Source organism: Triticum aestivum, chromosome 5A (genome assembly GCF_018294505.1).
Source record: "Triticum aestivum cultivar Chinese Spring chromosome 5A, IWGSC CS RefSeq v2.1, whole genome shotgun sequence".
In the NCBI taxonomy this organism is placed as follows: domain Eukaryota; kingdom Viridiplantae; phylum Streptophyta; class Magnoliopsida; order Poales; family Poaceae; genus Triticum; species Triticum aestivum.
The window spans coordinates 697,991,674-698,013,860 of record NC_057806.1 but is presented as its reverse complement, the minus strand read 5'-3'; positions in this window follow the sequence as shown (position 1 = coordinate 698,013,860).

Here is a 22,187-nt window from a genome sequence, read left to right as displayed (position 1 = left end):
ACTTTCACTTGGTTCAACATAAGACCGACGAGCAGAACTGTCACTAGAAGATGCCCCCGAGGATTGTCTCGTCGAACAACTCCTTCCAAATAGGTTCATCATGTCCGCGTACAATTTTTTGTAAATAAAAATTTTGGAGTGACAAAAATTTGTCAAAAAACTTTGTAAGATTGATAGCTACAACTCATAGGGATACATAGAAGCCATAGCAAGCATTGAAACTACTTAGAACACCAAGAACTCAACATGGAAGGACATCTAAAGCATTACCAAGGGTAGCTAATTATTCAAATTATAAGCCACTAAAACAAAAACTAATTGGACAAATAGTGGAGTCACATACCAAGCAACAATCCCCCGAAACAGTTTCGAAAACGGAGCTTGGAGCAAAGTGATTGAAATTTGCGGGTTTGAGCAATGGGGATTTTTTTCTGGAGGTAAGTGATGATGTGGTATGAAGAGATAATTCAGGGGGGGCACGTGGGAACCACAACCCACCAGGGCGCGCCTGGGGGTGCTGGCGCGCCCAGGTGGGTTGTGCCCACCTGTTGCACCTCCCTCTGATGTTTATTGCACCAAAAATTCTCAAATATTCAGAAAAAATCATATTAAATTTTCAGGGCATTCTGAGAAGTTTTATTTTTGGTCATTTTTTTATTGCACCGGAAATTCAGCACACAGATAAAATATGGCATTTTATTTTATTTAACTAATGAAAACAGAGAATAAAAAGTAGGGACGAAAAGTAGTGCTTACTAAATTCATCAAATTCATAGCGTTCAAAAATGATCCATTAATAAGGTTGATCAAGTCTTATTAACAACCGCTTTCGATTAGCATGAAACCGAAGAACTTTCGTAAATCACTAAGTTACCACAATGGGGATATGCATTTCCCCAACAATAAGTATTTCATATTTCTTTTGACAGTAGGTAGAGGTATTTGAAAACTTCCAATAGTGATTGTCGCAGATTTTTCAATAACATTAATACCATTCACTTGGAATTGTTTCCTCGGAAAGTGCACCGTATGCTCATTGCCATTAATATGAAAAGTGACCTTGCTTTTATTGCAATCAATAACAGCCCTTGCAGTACTCAAGAAGGGTCTACCAAGGATAATCGACATGTTGTCGTCCTTGGGCATCTCAAGTATAACAAAGTCAGTCAAAATAGTAACATTAGCAACAACAACGGGCACATCCTCACAGATACCGATAGGTATGGAAGTTGATTTGTCATTCATTAGCAAACATATTTTAGTAGGTGTGAGTTTATTCAAGTCAAGTCTTTTACATAAAGAGAAAGGCATAAGACTAACACTAGCTTCTAAATCACACAAAGCAGTTTTCACATAATTCTTTTTTATAGAGCAAGGTATAATTGGTATTCCCGGATCTCCATGTTTTTCAGGTACTCCATCTTTAAAAGTATAATTAGCAAGCATAGTGGATATTTCAGCTTTCGGTATTTTTCTCTTATTTGTGATGATGTCTTTCATATATTTTGCATAAGGTGGCATTTTCAAGATATCAGTCAAGCGAGTACACAAAAAGACTGGCCTCAGCATTTCAGCAAAGCGTTCAAATTCTTCATCATCATTCTTTTTAGTTGACTTGGGTGGAAAAGGCATAGGCTTTTGAACCCACGCTTCTCTTTCTTTATCGTGTTTCCTAGCAACAAAGTTTCTTTTGTCATATCTTTTATTATTAGCTTGTGGGTTATCAAGATCAACAGGTGGTTCTATCTCAACATCATTATCTGGTTCTTTTTCATCGTTTCGTTTAGAGTCTTCATGAACCTCATCATTAAATTTTTCATTATCAGTATGTGAGTGTTCATTACCAGATTGAGTTTCAGCATCAGAGATAGAAATTTCATTATCATTATCAGGAGGTTTTTCTATTTCATGTTCACTAGGAGCATGCAAAGTCCTATCATTTTTCTTTTTCTTTTTCTTTTTAGAAGGACTAGGTGTACTTTTCTTAGCTCTTTTTGAATCTTGTTCAATTCTTTTAGGGTGTCCATCAGGATAAAGTGGTTCCTGAGTCATTTTACCTCATCTAGTTGCAACTCTAACGGCAAAGTCATGCATATATTATGATTCATTTCATCAAGCAATTATATTTGAGATTTAGCAACTTGCTCTAATTGAGATTGAACGATAGAAGCATGCTTTAGAACACATCTAACATTATTTGATATTCTAAATAACAAGTCACTAAAGCGAGCAATCATATCAGAATTATATATCAATTGTTTCATAACATTTGCATTGAAGTGATCTTGTTTTCTAATGTAGTTTTCAAACTCATAAAGGCATTGACTAGGATGCATATTGTGAGGATTGTCATTATCATTAAATTTCATAAGAGAATATACCTCTAACACCTTAGGCAGTGGTGGTGTATTAAGCCCATGTATTTCTTTAATAGGAGGTAAATTTTTAACATCCTCAGCTTTAATACCTTTTTCCTTCATAGATTTCTTTACCTCTTGCATATCTTCAGGACTGAGATATAATATACCCCTCTTCTTCGGAGTGGGTTTAGGCGGTGGTTCAGGAATAGTCCAATCATCATAATTTTTCAATATGTTATTCAATAATTCCTCAGCTTGTCGAATAGTTCGTTCCTTGAAAACACAACCAGCACAACTATCTAGGAAGTCCCTAGAAGCATCGGTTAGTCCATTATAGAAGATATCAAGTATTTCATTTTTCTTAAGTGGGTGATCAGGAAAAGCATGAAGTAATTGGCAAAGCCTCCCCCAAGCTTGTGGGAGACTCTCTTCTTTAGTTTGCACAAAGTTAAATATTTCCTGTAAGGCAGCTTGTTTCTTATGAGCAAGAAAATATTCTTCATAGAAGTAATAAATCATATCCTGGGGACTACGCACACAACCAGGAGCAAGAGTATTGTACCAAGCTTTAGCATCACCCTTTAATGAGAAAGGAAATAATTTGAGAATAAAGTAATAGCGAGTTTTCTCATCATGAGTAAAAAGGGTGGCTATGTCATTCAACTTAGTAAGATGTGCCACAACAGTTTCAGTTCCATAACCATGGAAAGAATCAGATTCAACCAGAGTAATTAGCGTTGGGTCGACAGAGAATTCATAATCCTTATCATCAATAAAGATAGGTTAAGTAGCAAACTTAGGATCACATTTCATTCTATCATTTAGAGATTTTTCTTTATACTTGTTTAGTAATTTCTCTAGATCATCTCTATCATTGCAAGCAAGAATATCTCTAGTTGTTTCTTCACTGATAACATAACCTTTCGGTACCTTAGGCAATTCATATCTAGGAAGGCTAGTTCTATTAGGTGTTTCAGGAGATTCGGTTTCAAGCTCATCATAAGATTCAACAACATCAGGTTGTATAACTCTAGCAATTTGTTTATCAAGAAATTCACCAAGTGGAACATCATCATTAAGCAATGTACTAGCATCATCATAAGAATCATTCATAGTAGAAGTAGCATCATCAATAACTTGCGACATATCAGAATTAATAGCATGTGGTCGTGTTGCAAGCTTATTCATAACAGAATGTGAATCTAAAGCAGAATTGGATGGCAGTTCCTAACCTCCCCTCGTCTTTGAGGGAAATAGCTTAGTGTTTGGATCCTTTAGATTCTTAATAGTGATAATATGATAATAATTCCAAGTGACTCAATAAATATAGCAATGCTTCCCGACAATGGCACCAGAAAAAGGTCTTGATAACGCATAAGTATAGGGGATCGCAACAGTTTTCGAGGGTAATGTATTGAACCCAAATTTATAGATTCAACACAAGGGGAGCCAAAGAATATTTGAAGGTATTAGCAGCTGAGTTTTCAATTCAACCACACATGGAGATTAATTATCTATAGAAAAGTAGTTTGATAGTTTTGATAGTAGTGACAGGAGCAATAGTAATAGTAACAGTGACAGCAGTAATTTTGTAGCAAGTGTAATAGTGATGATAGTAGTAGTAACTTAGCAGAAACAATAATGAAAAGTTCGTACGCATTGGATCAGTGACTTGTTGGATGATATTCATCATGTGATAGTTATAACCTAGGGCGATTCGGCACTAGCTCCAGTTCATTGATATAATGCAGGCATGTATTCCGTAAATAGTCATACGTGCTTTATTAAAAGAACTTGCGTGACATCTTTTGTCCTACCCTCCCGTGGCAGCGGGGTCCATATTGGAAACTAAGGGATATTAAGGCCTCCTTTTAATAGAGAACCGGAACAAAGCATTAGCACATAGTGAATACATGAACTCCTCAAACTACGATAGTCACCAGGAGTGGGCCCGGTTGATGTCACTCCGGGGTTGCCGAATTAGAACACGTAGTAGGTGACTATAACTTGCAAGATCGGATCTAGGACACGGATATAATGTTGATAACATAAACGTTTCAGATCTGAAATCATGGCACCCGGGCCCAAAGTTTCAAGCATTAAGCATAGCAAAGTCATAGCAACATCAATCTAAGAACATAGTGGATACTAGGGATCAGGCCCTAACAAAAATAACTCGATTACATGATGAATCTCTTCCAACTACTCACCGATCAACGAGCCTATGAAGGAATTACTCACTCCCGGTGGGGAGCATCATGGAATTGGCGATGGAGAAGGGGTGGTGATGACAAAGGAAGATCCCCCTCTCCGGAGCCCCAAACGCACTCCAGATCTGCCCTCCCAAGGAAGAAAAGGGCTTGGCGGAGGCTTCGTCTCGTGGATCGCGATAATTCTTTCTACCTGATTTTTTCTCCGAAAATGGGAATTTATAGTGTCAGGGTTGAGGTCTACGGGGCCACCAGGTGGGTACAACCCACCTGGGCGTGCCAGGAGAGGGGGCGCGCCCTGGTGGGTTGTGCCCACCAAGGGGCCCCTCTCTGGTAGGTCTTGGCTCCAGAAATTCTTATATATTATATAAAAATCCCTCGCAAAATTTTGTTCCATTCCGAGAATTTTTATTTCTGCAAAAAAACAACACCATGGTAGTTCTACTGAAGACAGCGTCAGTCTAGGGTTAGTTTCATTCAAATCATGCAAATTAGAGTCCAAAACAAGATCAAAAGCGTGAGAAAAAGTAGATATGTTGGTGACGTATCAACGGGATACTGTTCATCTCCACCGTCGACCTCCTCCAGCCTCCACGGGCTACTGTTCATCCACCGTTGACCTCGTCCAGCTTCCACCTGCGACTGTTCATCCACGGCATCTCCCCTCCTGCCTCCACCTGCGAATTTTCATCCACGGGCTCCTATTCATCCAGCATCCACCGCTCCTCCACCGGCTACTATTCAACCAACCCTCTCCACGGGGTCTATTCAACCACCCCTCCACGGGCTACTATTCATCCAGCCCTCCACCGGCTACTGTTCAACCAGCCCTCCACGGGGTCATGTTCATCTAGCCCTCCACAGGGTCCTGTTCATCCACCCCCAACCGGGTCAATCGATCGGGGTCCTGTTCATCCAGCGGCAACGGCCTCTACTACCATGGGGTCCTGTTCATCCACCCCGCCCCCACCAGGAACCGTTCTTCCAACCCCCGCACCCAACAACGCTCACTGCTCATCAAGAGGCAGCAGGTTCGATCAGCTTTAGTTAGCAGCAGTAGCGAAGGAATCGCTCGATCGGGTTCAGTTAACAGCCATCGATCGATCGCTCGGGTTCAGTAATGCGTAGCCTGTAGTGCAATCACTCGGGTTCAGTTATAGCACAACACCTCGCACACACGCGCGTACGTATGAGAGAAACGCGCATCGCTCGGCCCCCGACCACCCATCGTAACGGGGAACTCCCCTGTTATTTTCCTCGCCCTCTCTTCTACCACGGTATTTTCTGTCATGGACGGCCCAAAGAATGTCATTCAGCTGCGTCTCCGGCCCACCCAAGATGAAAATCCCATTTTCTGTCATGATTTTTTGTCATGGAAGTAGGAGCCCACCACATATATGATGATGCCTGGTTTTCTCACAATTATCGTCATGGAAGTTTCATAAGCATGACAGGAAAAAAATTGTTTGGCCCAAAATGTCACGGATGTGTCTTTTTTTTGTAGTGGTGATACGGTGGTCAATAGGTTCGGGGGGTATATAAAGATTTTTATCTTGCAAAACAAGGAAACGGGAGAAAAACGGGGTTCGGAAGGTACCCGAGGTGGGCACAACCCACCTAGGGTCACCTTCCAGGTTGTTTCTTATTTTCCTAATTTGTAATACATTCCAAAACTAACATAAAATATTTTTGCGGATTTTTCGGAGTATGTTTACTCACCGTATCATGTACCTCCTCTTTTTTCATGATTTTGGAGTGTTCCGGAAGGTTTCTTTTATGTGTTCTTCTGGTGTCATAGTTTGGATAATATTGCTTTCAACATTAACAGGGGACCTGAGATATAATGTTTTATTCTTTGCCCATTGACAACATTTGGGTTGGTACCTTCGGCATATTTATTTTTATGGCTCCAGACCGATAAACCTCCTTGATAACATAGGGTCCTTCCCATATGGATAGGAGTTTTCTTGCAAAGAATCTGAAACCAGAGTTGTACAAAAGAACATATTCTCCAACTTTGAACTCACGCTTTTGGATTCTTCTATCATGCCATCTTTTGACTTTTTCTTTAAATAACTTAGCATTTTCATAAGCGTGGGTTCTCCATTCATCTAGTGAGCTAATATCAAATAACCTCTTTTCCCCGGCAAGTTTGAAATCATAGTTGAGTTCTTTAATTGCCCAATATGCTTTATGTTCTAACTCAAGAGGCAAATGACAAGCTTCTCCATAAACCATTTTATAGGGAAACATACCCATAGGATTTTCATATGTTGTTCTATAGGCCCAAAGTGCATCATCTAATTTCTTAGACCAATTCTTTCGGGACCTATTGATAGTTTTTTGTAAAATTAATTTTATTTCTCTATTTCTAACTTCAATTTTACCACTAGACTGAGGATGATTGGGTGACGCAATTCTATTAGCAAGCATTCTACGGAAAGCACCATGAATAAAAAGTGAACCACCATTGGTTATTAAATATCTAGGGACTCCAAACCTCCAAAAAATAACTTCCTTAAGCATTTTAATATAGGTGTTGTGATCAGCACTACTAGTTGGAATAGCTTCTACCCACTTAGTAATATAATCAACAACAACCAAAATATGTGTATACCCATTACAGGAAGGAAAAGGTCCCATGTAATCAAAACCCCAAACATCAAATGGTTCAACAGCAAGTGAATAATTCATGCGCATTTCTTGACGCTTACCAATATTACCGATTCTTTGACATTCATCAGAATACAAAACAAACTTACGGGCATCCTTGAAGAGAGTAGGCCAATAAAAACCAGATTGCAATACCTTGTGAGCAGTTCTATCTCCCGCATGATACCCTCCATAAGCTTTGGAGTGAAATTTCCGTAGGATTTTTCCCTGTTCGTGCTCAGGTACACAATGTCTAATAACACCATCTACTTCTTATTTATAAAGATGTGGGTCATCCCAAAAGTAATGTCTTAAATCATAAAAGAATATTTTATTTGGTTGGTAAGTGAAACTAGGTGGTATATATTTAGCAACAATATAATTAGAATATTCAGCATAACAAGGAGTGTTATGAGAAACATTTATTTCAACTAATTGCTCATCAAGAAAACTACCATTAATAGGTTGTGGATCATCAAGAATATTCTCTAAGCGATACAAGTTATCAGCTATGGGGTTCTCAGCTCCTTTTCTATTGGTGATATGTGATACGTCTCCAATGTATCTATAATTTTTGATTGTTCCATGCTGTTATATTATTAATCTTGGATGTTTTATAATCATTTCATAGTCAATTTATATTATTTTTGGAACTAACCTATTGACATAGTGCCAAGTGCTAGTTCCCATTTTTCTGTGTTTTTTACATCGCAGAAAATCAATATCAGACGGAGTCCAAATGCTAGGAAACTTTATGGTGACTTTTTATGGACCAGAAGTAACATGTTGGGCCCTGGTAGCACCTGGGGGAGTCCCGAGGAGGGGACAACCCACTAGGGGGCGCCAGGAGGCCCAGGCGTGCCCTGGTGGGTTGTGCCCACCTCGGGTGCCCCCCGGACTACCTCTTTGCTCTATAAGTACCCAAATATTCCCAAAATCCTAGGGGAGTCGACGAAATATTCATCCAGCCGCCGCAGAGTCCAGAACCACAAGATCCAATCTAGACACCATCTCGGATGGGGTTCACCACCTCCATTGGTGCCTCTCCGATGATGCGTGAGTAGTTCTTTGTAGACCTCAGGGTCCGTAGTTAGTAGCTAGATGGCTTCATCTCTTTCTCTTGATTCTCAATACCATGGTCTCTTGGAGATCCATATGATGTAACTCTTTTTGCGGTGTGTTCCTTGGGATGTGATGAACTTTGATTTTATGATCATTCATATCTTTTTATATCCAAGAAAGTCACTTGAGTTTCTTTGATCTCTTATATGCATGATCTCTTATAGCCTTGTATTTATTCTCTAATATTTGGGTTTTGTTTGGCCAACTTGATCTATTTATCTTGCAATGGGAAGAGGTGCCCGGTAGTTTCTTCGATCTTACGGTGCTTGATCCCAGTGACAGAAAGGGAACCGACACGTATGTATCGTTGCTACTAAGGATAAAAAGATGGGATCTATATCTACGCAATAGATAAACGTATCTTGTCTACATCATGTCATCATTCTTATTGCATTACTCTGTTGTTCCATGAACTTAATACACTAGATGCATGCTGGATAGCGGTCGATGTGGGGAGTAATAGTAGTAGATGCAGGCAGGAGTCGGTCTACTAATCTTGGACGTGGTGCCTATGTAATGATCATTTCCAAGATATCGTTATAATTATTTGAGGTTCTATCAATTGCCCAACAGTAATTTGTTTACCCACCGTTTGCTATCTTTCTTGAGAGAAGCCACTAGAGACACCTACGGCCCTCGGGTCTTCTTCCTCATATATTTGCTTGCGATCTACTTTTCCTGTGCATTTTTATTCACATCTATTAAACCAAAAATACAAAAATACTTTGTTGCACTTTATTTTATTTGTGATCTATTATTTCAATCTACTACAATTTTCTAGCATCGTTACCCGAAAGGGATTGACAACCCCATAAACACGTCTGGTTGCTAGGTGTTGTTATTTGTGTGCAGGTGTTGTTTACGTTGTGTTGCTTAGGTCTCCTACTGGTTCGATAACCTTGATTTCTTCACTGAGGGAAATTCCTACCATCGTTGTGCTGCATCATCCCTTCCTCTTGGGGGAAATACCAATGTAGTCCTAGCAGACATGAGCTTTTCTGGCTCTATAGTCAGAGAGCAATCAAAAGGAATTTCTAGCATCGTTGCCGGGTAGGATCTTCAACATAACCAGGTTCCTAATCACAAATCTCATCTCCTGGCAATTTACATTATTTTCCATTTGCCTCTCGTTCTCCTTTCCCCCACTTCACAAAAATTTGCTATTTTCTTTGCATCTCTTTCTCGTTCATCATTTTCTTGCCGGTTCGGTTTTTGCGTGCATATTTGTTTGCCGTTATGGATAGTTCTCCTTCTATTTATTGCACTCCCGAGGACGAAGTTCTCAACTTTAAACAAAGGGGAGGAGAAAATTTAAAAGATGCTTGGTATAGAATTTGCACTGCTCATAATAGATCTATCCGTAAGCAATCTACCGTTGTGCTTCTGCGTTGTTTTTATGTTGGCATCACCACTTGGTATAGATTCGTCCTTGATACGATTACCGGTGGCAATTTTTTAATGAGTCCTCCTTTTGATGCCCTTAATGCTATGGGAAATTTACTGGGTTCACCACCTCTTATGGTTAATGAAACAATTTTGACTCTTGAGAACGTTATGGAAAGATTAGATGCTATCGAAAAGAAAATGCTCACCGAAGATCATATGGAAATAATATATAAAAAGATGCATAATTTTGCTACTCATCTTGGGTCAAAAGCGGGAGATATTTTTAAGTTGGTAAAAGAGAGGGGTACCTTAATCCATGAAAGAATAGAAGTCCGTCTCGGATCGATAAATTGGAAGAAATCTTTAGTAATCTAAGCACGACTTTTACTACCACTAAAATTGTTGAGGAAACTCCCGTAAAGAGTAGGACATCCAGGAAAAAGGGTGCAACTTCTAGGAATGATAATATTGGAGATCTTAAGATGATTAGTGTTCACCCGGATTTTGTTGATGTGATAGAGCTCCTTTTTGCAAGAATGAAATCTTTGAATTTATTCCAAGGAGTATTGTTATTGAAAATCTTTATGCTAAATACTTGAAGGATTCTAAGTGTTTGATTGAAGCGTTGGCAAAAGAACATAAAACATAGATCCTTGCTTTATGCCTAGCTAAGGGCGTAAAACTATAACGCTTGTTGCGAGGCAACACGATGAATAAAATTTATTTTTGTTTTTGCTTCCTATTCTCGTGTGTTAGCACAATTATGCTATTGTTATTGTGTTTTTTATGTTTTAATTTGTGTTTGTGCCAAGTGAAGCCTTTAGGATCTTCTTGGGTGATAGTTGTTTGATCTTGCTGAAAAAACAGAAACTTTTACGCTCATGAAATTAATTTTAATTTTTTTTACCAGAGAGAGATAAAATACCCATTCCACTTGTAGTAAATCAATATAAAAATTTCTCAGGTCTTCCTAATTTTTCAGAATTTTTGGAGTTACAGAACTAGTCGAAATAGTCAGATTGCTACAGACTGTTCTGTTTTGACAGATTCTGTTTTTCTTTGTGTTGTGTGCTTATTTTGATGGCTCTATGGTTTTCTTTGATGAGTTTTTGCCACAGAAAAGTTGGAATACAGTAGATATAATACAAAAACAAAATATGAATTGGTTTGATACAACTCTTATATTAGTGTTTTATGATTCTTATACTAACGGATCTCACGAAGGTTTTCTTGAGTTTTGTGTGATTGAAGTTCTCAAGTTTTGGGTTATCTTACGATGGATAAAGGAAGGATGGAAGAGCCTAAGCTTGGGGATGCCCCGGAATCCCAAGCTATTAAGCAAAAATGAGCAACCAACTAAGCTTGGGTATGCCCCCGAGTGGCATCCCCACTTTCTTCCAACAACTATCGGTATTTTAATCGAGACTATATTTTTATTCGTCACATGATATGTGTTTTGCTTGGAGTGTCTTGTAGGATATGTGTATTTTCTTGTTTTATTTTGTGTATTAAGACATCAATCCTTGCAGGACACACCTATTTGTGAGAGCCAAAATTATGTTGTCGGTGTACAAAAGTAGGGGCTCTCCTTTTGCACCCCTTTACTTGTGCACGGGCAGTCAGAGCCGCGCCCACGGCACACTAAGCAGGGCAGAGGAGGGAAGCCGGAGCACAAGACAACCAAAGCAACACCAAGACCAGAGACGCAAAGAGAGCAAGAGGGCGAGGTGGACTCCCCCGGCAAGACCCTTGCCGGGGTGGCTTCCGTAGCCTCGGCAAGATCCTTGCCGGGGCAACTTGCCTGATGCCAGTAGAGCGCGCCACCCTTAAGCCCAAGGGATTCCAACACCATCAACCATATTAGAACCAAGGCTTGGGAGGCACCTCCGTGGTGGCATGCAGATCTTTGTAGAGATCATAGATACACAAGATCAAATGAGAACCAGAAGAAGACGATCCTTGGCGAGATCCTTGCCAAGGAAATCCACGAGACCCCAGGCAAGATCCTTGCTGGGGAGGACCGCGGTGCCGCAGTGAGGCCCTTGTCGGGACCACATCAAGACCCTTGCCGAGGACGCATGCGGGGCTGCAGCCAAGCTGCGTCTGCCAAGACTCCACCGCCGCTCCCATGCAGCTGCCAGCTCGACCAGCTAGGCAGGCATCTGCGTGGCAGCATGCGGCCTCTACACCAACTCAGCAAGCACCTGCGTGGTGGCATGCAGATCTTCGTGAAGGCTCCACCATCGCGCCAGCCCAGCAGCTAGCCAACATGGCGCTACAACGCCTCGTCAGCTTGGACGCGCGTCGGAGCCAGGCGAGGCGACGAAAGCTGGGACAAGCTTCTTTGACGTGCCCAATAAAGCAAGAGGGGCACATCGGCAGCGCATTAAATGCGTTTGTCCGGCGATGCCAGGGGATAGACTCAGCCCCTGTACACCTTTCCACCTCCTGTGTGCCACTGTGGCGACCCTTTTTGTCTATAAAAGGAGGCCCGAGGCGTAGTGGAGGGGGATTTGGATCTTTTGGACTAGAGAGCCACCGCAACTAGTTCAAGAAAACAAGAACACCCAAATATACATCAAAGCAGGACTAGGGTTTTATGCGTCTCCGCGGCCCGAACCTGGGTAAACGATTTGTGTGCTGACCGCCAGACCTGCTCTTGGCACAACCCCGCACCCACCAACCGTAGAAGGGATCCCAGTGACCCCATAGGTGTCGTTAACCACTGACATATGTCATGACTTATTAGAATTGCTCTCTACGCTTGACTTAAATCTTTTATGAGCTAGGACTTGCTCTAGTGCTTCACTTATATCTTTGTGAGCAGGGTGTGCTTAGTATTTTTGAAGAAATGCTCTCCTGCTTCACTTAGATTTATTTGAGAGTTAGTAAAATTTTGAAGAAATTCTCTCTTGCTTCACTTAGATTATTTTGAGATAAAGAAAATTTGTTATGCTCATGATATTCACTTATATTTGTTTGAGCTTATGAAAAGCAACATGTGAAAATTAGTCCCAAAGAGATAGATATCCAAGAACGATAAAGAAAAGAAAAATGTCATGAAGATCATTGGACAAAATAAACTTGATTCTTTCTCTAGTAATATTTTTTAGATATGATGATGTGATATGTGAGTTATGTTGATGCGTAATTATGCTCTAGTAGGAATATTGGTGTTAAGGTTTGAGATTCCCGAAGCATACATGTATAGTCCCTCGTTATGCTATGATGTTGGAGCATGATTTATTATTGATTGTCCTCCTTATTAGTGGCGGTCGGGGATGAGCGATGGTCTTTTCCTACCAATCTATCCCCCTAGGGGCATGCGTATAGTACTTTGCTTCGAGGGCTAATAAACTTTTGCAATAAGTATGTGAGTTCTTTATGACTAATGTGAGTCCATGGATTATACGCACTCTTACCTTTTCGCAATTTGCTAGCCTCTACGGTACCGCGCACCGCCCTTTCTCACATTGAGACGTGGTGCACACTTCACAGGTGCATCCAAACCCCGTGCTATGATATGCTCTATTACACATAAGCCTCATTATATCTTCCTCAAAACAGCCACCTTACCTACCTATTATGGCTTCTCCATGGCCATTCCGAGAGATATTGCCATGCAACTTCCACAGTTTTCGTTTGATGACTTGAGCATTCATTGTCATATTGATTTGCATGATCATATAGCTGACATAGTGTTTGTGGTTCAGCCACCGTTCATCATTTTTCATACATGTTATGCTAGATCATTGCACATCCTGGAACATGCCAGAGGCATTTATATAGAGTCATATTTTGTCATAGGTATCGAGTTGTAATTTTTATTTCCTTTGAGTTATAAGTAAATAGAAGTGTGATGATCATCATTATTCATTTTTAGAGCAGTATCCCAGTGAGGAAAGGATGATCGAGACTATGATTTCCCCACAAGACGGGATGAGACTCCAGACAATGAGAGAAAAATAGAAAAAAGAAAAGAAAAGAAAAAGAAAAAACAAAAGAAAAACAAAAACAAAAAATAATAATAAATAAAGAGAGAAGGGGCATTGCTAGTATCCTTTACCACACTTGTGCTTCAAAGTAGCACCATGTTTTTCATACGGAGAGTCTCCTATGTTGTCACTTTCATATACTAGTGGGAATTTTTCATTATAGGATTAGATGCACACCCACTTAGTTTTCATATTGAGCTTTCATACACTTATAGCTCTTAGTGCATTCCTTGCATGGCAATCCCTACTCCTCGCGTTGATATAGATTGATGGGCATCTCCATAGCCCGTTGGTTAGCTGCATCGATGTGAGACTTTCTTACTTTTTTGTCTTCTCTATATTTACCCCTATCATCATACTCTATTCAACCCGTACTACTATATCCATGGCTTGCGCTCATGTATTGCGTAAGAGTTGAAAAAGCTGAAGCGCATTATGAAGTACGAACCAAGTGCTTGGCTTATCATTGTGGTTGTGCATGATAAATACTTTGTGTTAAGAAGATAGAGCATGACAAGACTATATGATTTTGAAGGGATAACTTATTTTAGCATTGATATTTTGAAAGACATGGTTGCTTGTTGATATGCTTGAGTATCTAAATTATTACGTCGACACTAGGCTATTGCTTTGAATGACATAAAAATTCCAGTTGTCCATGCTATAAAAAATAATATGATATGACATGTTAATCAGCACTCCACATCAAAAATTCTGTTTTTATCACTTACCTACTCGAGGACGAGTAGGAGTTAAGCTTGGGGATGCTGATACGTCTCCAAAGTATCTATAATTTATTATTGTTCCGTGCTGTTATATTATCAATATTGGATGTTTTATAATCATTTTGTAGTCAATTTATATCATTTTTTGGTACTAACCTATTGACATAGTGCCAAGTGCCAGTTCCTGTTTTTTCCGTGTTTTTACATCACAGAAAATCAATATTAGATGGAGTCCAAATGCCATGAAACTTTATGGAGATTTTTTATGGACCAGAAGGAACAAACTGGGCCCTCGTAGCACCTGGGGGGAATCCCGAGGAGGGGACAACCCACCAGGGCGCGCCAGGAGGCCCAGGCGCGCCCTGGTGGGTTGTGCCCACCTCGGGTGCCCCCGGACTGCCTCTTTGCTCTAAAAATACCCAAATATTCCCAAAACCCGAGGGGCATCGACGAAATATCCATCCAGCCGCCGCAGTGTCCAGAACCACTAGATCCAATCTAGACACCATCTCGGATGGGGATCACCACCTCCATTGGTGCCTCTCCGATAATGCGTGAGCAGTTCTTTGTAGTCCTCCGGGTCCGTAGTTAGTAGCTAGATGGATTCATCTCTCTCTCTCCCTCTCTCTCTCTCTCTTGATTCTCAATACAATGGTCTCTTGGAGATCCATATGATGTAACTCTTTTTGCGGTGTGTTTGTTGGGATCTGACGAACTTTGAGTTTATGATCAGTCATATCTTTTTATATCCATGAAAGATATTTGAGTTTCTTTGATTTCTTATATGCATGATCTCTTTTAGCCTCGTATTTCTTCTCTGATATTTTGGTTTTGTTTGGCCAATTTGATCTATTTATCTTGCAATGGGAAGAGATGCCCGGTAGTGGATTCGATCTTACAGTGGTTGATTCCAGTGACAGAAAGGGAACTGACACGTATGTATCGTTACTACTAAGGATAGAAAGATGGGATCTATATCTACGCAATAGACAAACGGATCTTGTCTACATCATGTCATCGTTCTTATTGCATTACTCTGTTTTTCCATGAACTTAATACACTAGATGCATGCTGGATAGCGGTCAATGTCTGGAGTAATAGTAGTAGATGCAGGTAGGAGTCGGTCTACTAATCTTGGACGTGATGCCTATGTAATGAACATTGCCTGGATATCATCATAATTATTTGAGGTTCTATCAATTTCCCAATAGTAATTTTTTTACCCACCGTTTCCTATCTTTCTTGAGAGAAGCCACTAGTGAAACCAACGGCCCCCGGGTGTTCTTCCTCATATATTTTCTTGTGATCTAATTTTCCTTTACTTTTTTATTCAGATCTATTAAACCAAAAATAGAAAAAATACTTTGCTGCACTTTATTTTATTTGCGATCTATTATTTCAATCTACTACAATTTTATGGCATCGTTACCCGAAAGGGATTGACAACCCCTTTAACACGTCGGGTTGCGAGGTGTTGTTATTTGTGTGTAGGTCCTGGGCTAGCAATGGTGGAATGGTGAGAGTGCGTATAATCCATGGACTCAACATTAGTCATAAAGAACTCACATACTTATTGCAAAAATCTATTAGTCATCAAAACAAACTACTACGTGCATGCTCCTAGGGGGATAGATTCATAGGAAAAGTCCATCGCTTGTCCCCAAGCGCCACTCATAACGAAGACAATCAATAAATAAATCATTCTCTGACTTCATCACATAACGGTTCCTCATACGTGCATGCTACGGGAATCACAAACTTTAACAAAATTATTTCTGCAATCCACAATTACTCACTAGCATGACTCTAATATCACCATCCTCATATCTCAAAACAATCATAAGGAATCAAACTTCTCATAGTATTCAACAGTGGAATCCGCAAGATGCAAATTTGAAGAACAATCATCCAATACATGAAAACCTAACACATCACATAAAGTTTTTGGAATCATGGAAATGCAAGCACAAAAATCACACAAAGCATGGCATTCATAATCTTTAATCTTAATCTTAATAGTAGGTTCCTACTCATCATAAATCTTTCTAGGGATAGAAATTTCCAACTAAAGTTTTTCCTCAAAAGATTTTAGCATAGCATCGACAATATCTATAGTAAAACCTTTATTTTGATTATAAGCATGAGGAGAATTCAACATGGATTGCAACAAGGAAATACAATCTATTGAAGAAAAATTATCATAATTAAATTCCTTGAAATCCAAAAGAGTGGGTTCATCACTACTTAAAGTTTTGACCTCTCCAATTCCACTTTTATCAATTTTTGCATGAAGATCTATAAACTCTGAATCATTGAGATGCCTTCAAGATAAAGTTGACTCATCTCTAGTCCCATCTTTATCAAGATTTATTTTATAAAAAAAGATTCAATAGGAGTCACACCAACCACTTTAAGATTTTCATCATTATTTTTCACGAGAAAATGAAGAACAAGTTTTTACAAACCAATCTCACCTAGCACGCATCGTAGCGGTTCTTTCATTACATTCATCAATGAAAATTCTCATGGTTTTAAGAGACTCATTAATACCATACTTGGGTGGAATAGATCTAATTTTCAAATAATCAATCTCAAGAGAAATTCTATCCACGTTCCTAGCCAAATCATCAATCTTAAGAAATTTTTCCTCAACCATGAAATTCTTTTGCAAACTCATAAATTATTTAATACTACTCTCAAGATCAGAGGACATCTTATTATAATTTTAATTAGAATTGTTGTAGGAATTACCATAATTATTAGAGGAATTACTAGGGAACGGCCTAGGATTAAAATTACCTCTATACGTGTTATTACCAAAATTGTTCCTACCAACAAAATTCACATCCATAGATTCATTATTATTCTCAATAAAAGTGGACAAAGTCATATCATTAGGATCAATAGAAGAACTCGTGCTAGCAAACAATTTCATAAGTTCATCCATCTTTCCACTCAAAACATTAACCTCTTCAATCGTATGCACTTTTTTTACTAGTGGAAGATCTTTCGGCATGCCATTGAGAATAATTAACCATAATATTATCTAGGAGTTTAGTAGCTTCTCCTAAAGTAATTTCCATAAAAGTACCTCCCGCGGCCGAATCTAAGAGATTTCTAGAAGCAAAATTCAATTCGGCATAAAAAAATTGTATGATCATCCACAAATTCAAACCATGAGTAGGGCAATTGTGTATCATCAATTTCATCCTCTCCCAAGACTGTGCAACATGTTAATGATCCAGTTGCTTAAAATTCATAATATCATTCCTAAGGGAGATGATCTTAGCGGGAGGAAAATACTTGGAAATAAAAGCATCTTTACACTTATTCCATGAATCAATACTATTTTTAGGCAAAGATGAAAACCAAGTTTTAGCATGATAACCCACAAGTATAGGGGATCACAACAGTTTTCGATAAGTAAGAGTGTCGAACCCAACGAGGAGCTAAAGGCAGAACAAATATTCCCTCAAGTTCTATCGACCACCGATACAACTCTACGCACGCTTGATGTTCGCTTTACCTAGAACAAGTATGAAACTAGAAGTACTCTGTAGGTGTTGTTGGATAGGTTTGCAAGATAATAAAGAGCATGTAAATAAAAATTAGGGGCTGTTTAGATAAAGACAAAACTAAGTTAGGTTTAGTAAAGAGCTTGTTGTTACAAGAAAGTTATTTGTCCCTAGGAAATCACTACTAGGAAAAACCTTATACACCGAATCTTACCAGTAGCGTGTGTTAAAAGGAGGCGCTACTGCTACTTAGCAGTAGCGCGTGGTCAGAAAGGGCGCTACTGCTATCCACTTAGCAGTAGCGCGGCAGGAATAAAACACGCTACTACTATAATTCCCACACCATTGCCGACATGCTAGGTATAGTAGTAGCGCCCTTTGAGAAACCGCGCTACTGCTATCAAATTAGTAATAGCGCGCTTTTAGGGTAGGGCGCTACTGCTAAGTTCGAACTTGTCCACAGGACGGGCCCAGCTTAGCAGTAGCGAGTTTGTGAGGAGCGCGCTACTGCTACGGATTTTAGTAGCAGCGCGTTTTCTTTTCCCACGCTACTGCTAAAGCTATTTTGACATAACCCCCACGCGGGCTTCCCTCCTCTGTTTTCTCCCCCAATTCCCCACTCTCTCTTCTCCCCTCGTCGCCTCCGCCGTAGCCCCTGCCCTCGCCCTCACCGGAACCCCTACCCTCGCTCTTCGTCGGAGTCTGCCCTCGATGTCGTTGTGCGCCTGTGCTCCTCCCCCTCGACCTCGACCTTGCCGGAGCCCCTGCCCTCGCTCTCCGCCGCTGTCTCCCTCGACCCCGCCTCGCCGCCGTCTCCCTCGACCCTGCCTCGCCGCCGTCTCCCCCGACCCCGCCTCGCCGCCGTCTTCCCCGACTCCTCCTCGCCGCGCCTCGGTGCCGCCGTCTCCCCCGACCCCATTTCTCTCTCCGCACTCTGTAAGCATTCTCCCCTCCCCTCTTCTCTGCTCTCTGCTCTCTCTCTCTCTCTCTCTCTCTCTCTGTTAGTATGAACCCTAGCTATTTAGTGCTAGTTAGTATGAACCCTAGGCTATTTTTAGTGCTAGTTAGTTAATTACAATTAGTATGAACCCTAGTTAAAAAAACCTAGGACAGATTATTGGCTATTTTTTAGTGGTACTTAGTATGAACCCTAGGTTTCAAACTATCGCTATTTTTGAATTAGTGCAATTGTTGCTATTTATTATTTTTTAGTTAAAGCAATTGTTGCTATTTAAAAAAACTTCTTGCATTTTTCTTCAAGTTCTATATTTTCTTCCTGCTATATGCAAATTTGAAGTGGACGTGTGATATGTGGACATGTGATTTGGACATGTCACATTTGGAACTTGGACATGTCATATTTGTACATGTGATGTTTTGGACATGTTCTATTCAGAAAATGATGACCATGTGCAGGGTAAATGATCCGAGCGGTTCTCGGGCGCCAGCCATAAATGGTTCAAAAGCAGACATGAAGCAGAAGCTAGTTACTTGGGTTCACGCTAACGCGAGAGAGGACTCTTAACCGCCGCCTCATGTACTGCATAGTTCCGCTCTCACTCATAGTGATACCTCTTCTTGTCTATATCATTGTTTAGATGGATGACGATGTAGTTGCAAGTATTTGAGGCATCTCATAACTTGTATCGCTATTTCGAGAGAGACGTCATTTTGTGTTGGATGATGATTATGGTGATGACATGATCGATTTGATGAGGCTATTTGTATGTGTATGATATGATCAGATTTGTATGTGTATGATATGCTAGAGACTATTGTATAAAACACTAAACAAAATTCAGCAGCACAAAATATGGAGCAGAAAAAAAATCAGAAAGTAATAACAGTAGCGCGGGGTATGGCTTTAGTAGCAGCGAGGTCTTAGCAATAGTGCCATTTATACTAGGGCACTATAGATATTAGTAGCAGCGCATTTTTACGATGACCGCTGCTGCTATCCCTAGATAGCAGTAGCGCGGGTCAGCACATGCTACTGCTAAGCGTTAGCTGTAGCGCCGTATCAGTAGCGCAGCTGGCCGCGCTACTGATAAGCATTTTACCCGCGCTACTGCTAGGCTTTTCCCTAGTAGTGAATCGATAACTAGACTGGTAATCACTATTGCAATTTTATATGAGGGAGAGGCCTAAGCGAACATACTTTCTTTACTTGGATCATATGTACATATGATTGGAACTCTAGCAAGCATCCGCAACTACTAAAGATCATTAAGGTAAAACCTGACCATAGCATTAAAGTATCAAGTCCTCTTTAGCCCATACGCAACAACCCCCTTACTCGGGTTTGTGTTTCAGTCACTCACGCAACCCACTATAAGCGAATCATGAACGTATTGGAACACGCTACAGCGGGAATCCCTCATGCTTGCGCGACACGAAGAGCACCATAGGACAGCACCAATAATAAAACATGCAACTCACCAATCACGATCATCAAATAGCCCATAGGACAAAACGGATCTACTCAAACATCATAGGATAGCCATACATCATTGGGAAATAATGTATAGCGTTGAGCACCATGTTTAAGTAGAGATTACAGCGGGTAAGAGAGAGGTTACACCGCTGCATAGAGGGGGGAAGAGTTGGTGATGATGGCGGTAAAGTTGTTGGTGAAGAGTGCAGTGATGATGATGGCCCTCGGTGGCACTCCGGTGCCACCAGAAGCGAGGGGGAGAGAACCTCCCTCCTTCTTCTTCTTCCTTGACCTCCTCCCTAGATGGGAGAAGGGTTTCCCCTCTGGTCCTTGGTCTCCATATTGTGGGAGGGGCGAGAGCCCCTCCGAGATTGGATCTGTCTCTCTGTCTCTCTCTGTTTCTGCGTTCCCAGATTCTTCCCTTTCACCGTCTCTTATATTCCCGAAGATCCGTAACTCCGATTGGGATGAAATTTTAACACGATCTCTATCCGGATATTAGCTTTCTTGCGGCAAAAGAAGGGTATCAACTGCCTTACGGGTGGCCCACGAGAGTCAGGGGTGCGCCCCCTGCCTCGTGGCCACCTTGGGCACCGTCTCGCGTGGATTCTTCTTTCCAAAAATCATATATATTCGAAAAAAATCTCTGTCAGTTTTATCCCGTTTGGACTCCGTTTGATATGGATATTCTGCGAAACAAAAAACATGCAAAAAGCAGGAACTGGCACTGGGCACTGGATCAATATGTTAGTCCCAAAAATAGTATAAAAAGTTGCCAAAAGTATATGAAAGTTGTAGAATATTGGCATGGAACAATAAAAAATTATATATACGGCAGAGACGTGTCATAGCACGATATCCAAGTGAAAATGAAATAGCTTCAATTTAACAATATCATTATCCACATTTTTCTTATTTTGCATATCACACAACTCAACGAAATTATTTAGATGGGATGCCGCATCTTCACTAGGAAGGCCGCAAAATTGATCTTTCATAACAACATTCCGCAAAGAGGCATTAAATTCATAAGATTCTGCACTACTGGCGGGAGCAATCGGAGTACTAATAAAATCATTATTATTAGTATTGGAAAAGTCACACAATTTGGTATTCTCTTGAGCCATCGTGACAAAGCAAACAATCCAACACACGGGCAACCAAAAAGCAAACAAAAAGATGAAGGGAAGAAGGGCAAAGAAAAGGGAAAATCTTTTTGAAAATCATTTTAAAAGTGGGGGAGAGGAAAACGAGAGGAAAATGGAAAATAATGTAATGCAAGAGATGATAGTTATGATGGGTACTTGGTAGGCTTGGTGTAGATCTCCACGGGAACTGCACGAGAAATTCTTCCTGCTACTTCTTGAGCTTGTGTTGGTTTTTCTCTTGAAGAGGAAAGGGTGATGCAGCACATTTGAGATAAGTATTTCCCTCAGTTAAGAAGCAAGGTATCAATCCATAGGAGAAACGCGCAAGTCCCCAATAGATGCACCTGCACAAACAATCAAACACTTGCACCCAACGCGATAAAGTGGTTGTCAATCCCTTCACGATGACTTGCAAATGTGAGATCTCATAGAGATAAATAAAATGAAACAAAAGATAAAATAATTTTGGGTTCTTTGGTTTATAAATCTAAAAATAAAAGATTGCAATAATAGTAAATTGGAAACTAATATGATGGAAGATAGACCCGGGGGCCATAGGTTTCACTAGAGGCTTCTACCATGAGGGCAAATAATATGGTGGGTGGCCAAATTACTGTCGAGCAATTGATAGAGAAGCGCA